Consider the following 5,271-nt stretch of genomic DNA (forward strand, 5'->3'; position numbering starts at 1 on the left):
TTAAGCTTTTAATTGTTCAATCCTTTTGTAAGGATTTATCCTTACAGAAGTTACGTTTCGTGTTTTATATATTATTTGTGTTTGGAAAACCGTTTGTGTTGTGATTGAAGTTTAGGTACTTTGGTGTATGAAAAGGAGATCCCAAAAGTATCTAGAGTTTGCACATCCATTTTCCAATTCGGAGAAGCATGTTCACGGGGTTTATAAACGTAGAGAAGAAAGGGTATTAAAGAGAAATTTTGAGGTTTTACTATTTTGTTTAGAAAAGATGAGTGGAAACGGTCAACCACCTCCTCCCGAGGGTAATCCATTTGGTCATACTATTCCCAACAATCCACTACCGGTTAATCATGAACAACAAGATGATTCAAATGATACGCCAATGTGGAATGCTAGGTTGGTTGCACCTACGTTGGTGCCTCCAACTATTACAAAACCACCCATTGGGGCCGATAATTGGAAGATCGAGGGAAATTTCTTCACAATCATCAAAGAAATGTTCTTCCATGGGTTGATAGAAGATAATCCTTTCGAGTACATTCAATAATTTAACGATATTTGTGACATCTATAAGAACAAAGATGTTACCGATGATGCTTTTAAGTTAAGGGCATTCCCCTTTACTCTTCAAGGAGATGCGAAGGTATGGTTAAGGAACTTACCTTCCGATTCTATTAGGACTTTTCAAGATTTAACCGATGCATTTATCAATCACTTCTTTCCATCATCAAAGGCGGAACGACTTAGAATGGAAATTAATGGATTCTCTCAACGGAGTGATGAGTCTTTGTATGATGCATGGATACGTTTTAAGAAGATGTTGAGAGCTTGTCCACCACATGGTTTGACTAAGAAAGAGTACATCAACACGTTTTACCGGGGCACTAATGCTTTGACAAGACAAACTCTTGCTGCGTCTGCGGGAGGAGTGTTTATGTATAAATCACCGAATGCGGCCGAAACTTTGCTAGAGGATATCTCGGTTAATAAATACGAATGGGCTCATTCACCTCGAGATTTGCCAAGGAAAAGTGTAGCACAAGTAGAGAGTGATAATGGGCAAATCACTCTTGCTAGCTTGAATAATCAATTCCAATCATACGGGAAAGAGTTGAAAAAGTTGCAACAAACTATAGTCGTGATGCAAGTAGGTTGTCAAAGGTTAGAAGGACCACATCTCACCCAGAATTGTCCTCAAATTAACCAATGCAACCACATTGATTTAGATGATATTTCTATGAATTCAGATGCTCATGTCAACTATGTGAGGAATCAAAATTATCAAAGGAGCGGTTCATCAAACCAAGGCTATTACAATCCCAACCAAAGATAAGTCTCGTTCAACAATCAAACCTACCCACCACCTGGATTTACCAATTAAAACCGAAACAAAAGTTATAACCAGAACTATAACCAAAACAAAACAACAATTTCCAATCACAAAACAACCAATCCTATAACAACCAACCTTATACCAACAAAGGAAATCAAAGTTACCAAAACCAAGGTTATAGTCAATCACAAAATAACCAAGGTTACAATCAACAACCTCAACAAAACACTCAACAATCCCAACCTTCAAAGAGGCTAGAAGAAATCATGCAAAATTACATAAAGAAGGTGGAGACAATCGAAGCATTTTTAACCAAGGAGAATGAGTTCTTGAAGCAACAAATACGACACCAACAAGCATCATTTCAAAACCTAGAGAGCACCGTTGGAAGACTTTCAAGCCAAGTTGCCGAAAGACCTCAAGGAGCTTTACCTTCAAACACACAAGTTAACCCAAACAACAATTACAACAATAACTGAAACAACCAAAACCAAAACCACAACAACACAAGAGTCATTCCTATCGAAAGCAATACTACCAATCAAAACAACAACCAAGAGAGTTCCTCAAATACTACACCTAATCGCAACTATGCTCAAGTGAATTCGACATTTTCAATCAAAGAAGAATATCAACATGAATGTCATCATGTTTTGGCATTCGATGTTGAAAAAGAAGAACTTGATTTAGATGAAGCATTGGAAGTCGACACAATGGATTTTCGGGTGTTTAAGTTTTCGGATGATTCGGACATAGCGGAATATATCCCTTATCAAGTGAAAAGCGTCATGTCAATAGAAGCTACCAACTCAACATACAAGCAATTGGGGAGTGATATCGAGAAGGTCGAATTAAGAAAGGTAGAATAAGGGTCAAAAGTAGAAAAGATTTTGAATGCAAAGGAGCAAAGGAACGAGGTCGAGGTTCTTGCTTCATCAACAAAGGAGAAGTGTGAGACATCGGTCTCATTTCCTCAATTATTACCTCCAACACATCTATAAGATGTAGATTGTAAGTCAACCCTAACCGAGGATGAAAACATCTATGTTAAACTCCCTTTGGCGGAGGTGCTAGAGAATATGCCCAATTATGGGAAGTTTTTGAAAGCACTTATGGCCAAAAAGGGAGAGGTTGAGTAAGCATCCACCGCTTTCTTGAAAAAGGAGTGTGACGGAATTTTAAGGACATGTAACCTTCCACCAAAATTGGGTGATCCCGGACCTTTCCTTATACCATGCAATGTGAACAGGTAAAAGACGTTTACATCTTTACCCAATTCGGGGGCAAGTATAAATTTTATGCCCTATTCTATCTACCAATGGCTAAGCCTAGGTGACATTTCACCCGCAAAAATGGGGGTAAAGTCAATGGACCAATCCATTAGCCCAAGTTTGAGGATAGCCGAAGACCTAATTGTGAAAGTAGGTGATATGGAATTTCCAGCCGACTTTGTGATTGTTGATATAAAGGAGGACCCGATTGTACCCCTCGTTTTGGGAAGACCATTTATGGCAACCGCGGGTTCTTTCTTTGATTTTAAAACCGGCAAACTGACTCTTAGAAATAAAGGAAAATGCATGAGCATTCGTAGCAAACATGTTAAATCACCACCAATGCCATTGACCACACCACAAGTGGTTGCTAGTGTGCATTGCACTACAAGCACAACTCAAGTTGGTTCACCAACTAAATGTGGTGGAAAGTTGACCAAAGCACCTTTAAGTGCACCAAATGACCAAGTTGATATAATTGACAATTCCGTGATAAAGTTGTATGGGCGGGTACATCGGGCATCATCCAATAAGGATGAACACTTGATAAAATGCCTAGTGTCAAACTTTTCAAAACATGAGAAATGCAAACTTAGGGAGTTAATCGATGAGGCTAAGTTAACAAACAATTTGTTGTTGTTAATGCTTGATGATGGTTGTCAAGGTGGTGATTCCTTAGTTCAAAGGGAGGGGAGGTTTACCACCCTAGTGTTAGTTGAAGCCATAATTGGATGGGAGTCGGGTGATAGACTCGTAAATCACTTTCCACAATCGTGTACATAGCATTATTTAGTTGCATTTCATTTAGAGTTGTATGATATTTTCTTTTCGTAGTTGCATTTGCATTTAGATGGCATTTCATGCATTGGGTAAATATAAAAGACCAAAAATAGCTTGTTTAGTTGAACTTGTGCTGAAAATGACCAAGTGTTGGGTTGAATATTGATAAAATTGAGCTGAATATGTCACCAGTTATAAGGTGCGGCGCACCTGATGCCAGGTATGGAGCACCATTTTCCTAAAAATTGGAAAAACAAAGTCAGTCAGCCCAACCAAATTCTCATGTGTTAAGGTGTGGCGCACCACCATTTAAGTGCGGCGCACCAGGCCCTTATATGTTAAGGTGCGGCACACCACTCTAAGGTGCGGCACACCATGCTGATTTAAATTCGGGTTTTTTCACATTCTTAACTCATTTTCAAATACCCACTTCAATTATTCTCTTCCAAATCCGACCAACAGTCACACACTTAGAACCCTAGCATTATTTTATCATCTTTTGTGAAAATTTCTTGTCCTTTTAACATCTAGTAACATGGGAAAGGTACGATTCATGCTACATTGCTTCTTATTACAAACTTTTGTATAATTTCTACCAAATTCATGTTTGTACTTGTCTTTAAATTTGTGCACAATAGATGATGATTATGCTAATTTGGTGATGGATTCTTGTTGTTGCTATGTTTTCTAACATGATTTGCATGATTAATTTCACAAATTTGCAACTTATATTTTTAGGGTTCATCCCAAATTTGGGGGTTTTCGAATGTGAGTTTTAATTGAGAATGTATTGATGCAATTCACTATTATATTATCTTATAACATGTTGATATCGGCTAAAAAGTCACGTTTTCACCCCGGTATTGAGGCCCAAAAACTATAAAGTTCCAAGCATTATCGCCAAAATACCCGTTTCATCAGTTAAAACTGAAGATCAAGTGATTACGAAGACGGTGCAAAAAGAATCACGAGAATCGGAGCTAAAACGAAGATTCTAGAGCAAAAATGGTGAAAGAAGAGAGACCAAGCTACGATCAAGGAAATCAAGTTACGATCCAGTGAAATTAGTAGACCTTACGGCTTGCCATACGGCCTACCTATAGGTAAAACGGCCTGCCATACGGCCTAGGCAAATGGCCAGGAAAAACGGCTGACCAGTGCAAACGGGCATCAAAAACGGCCTGCCATACGGCTTGCCAGCCGTATGTAGGCCAAAACTTAAGTCTATTTGAAGGGTCTTTGTCATCCAATTTTACACACACTTCAATTCAGTTATTTTTCTCTCTTTCTACAATATTAGTCATACTTTCAAGGTCTTCGACTCCGTGCGGGAAACCTAGTACCCGGAGAAGAACGCCGAAGATTGTATTAGGAGGTCTGGAGTTTAAAGTTGTCACTTTTGTATTCGAAAATCATTTAATCTACTGGTACTTCTATCCTTTGTCTTTATATAATGTTTTCCATTATTATGCTTTGTGATATTGTTTCCATGATTGGCGAGTAGTTATCTTTAGTGTATGCTATGATGTAGTCAGTTATAATGCCGAAATAATATTATGGTCTGTGTATGTTGTCGAGATGCTTTCCGATTATGCTTTAAACTCAATCGCTTTTCCAACTAATAGAACGTAGTTATCGGCTCTGTTATTGGGAAGTCGCTAACCTCGATTCAGAGTACACTATCTGTGTCACCCCTTAGTAAGAGAAGTGTATCGGATACAACGTAAGTTTGACTGAGGCACACCGGTTGTAGTAAGGCCACCGAGCCTTGGATTCCGACTGAGGACTCTTTCGTGGTGAAATATCTAACTAGACCCCTAGTACATTTTCGGTCCTAGACCATGCTAATGTAGTCACCAAGCATATAAACTTCGTACGTGCATGCTA

At 38.7% G+C, this 5,271-nt stretch overlaps 1 non-coding gene across 1 annotated transcript; it reads right to left on the reverse strand.

Annotated features, from left to right (window-relative positions):
* Positions 1-739: 739 nt before the first annotated feature.
* LOC139860821 (small nucleolar RNA R71) lies at positions 740-846 on the reverse strand. The gene has a single exon (XR_011763436.1). It is a non-coding gene; the product is annotated as a small nucleolar RNA R71 (small nucleolar RNA).
* Positions 847-5,271: the final 4,425 nt, after the last annotated feature.

This window comes from Rutidosis leptorrhynchoides, chromosome 7 (genome assembly GCF_046630445.1).
Source record: "Rutidosis leptorrhynchoides isolate AG116_Rl617_1_P2 chromosome 7, CSIRO_AGI_Rlap_v1, whole genome shotgun sequence".
NCBI lineage: Eukaryota > Viridiplantae > Streptophyta > Magnoliopsida > Asterales > Asteraceae > Rutidosis > Rutidosis leptorrhynchoides.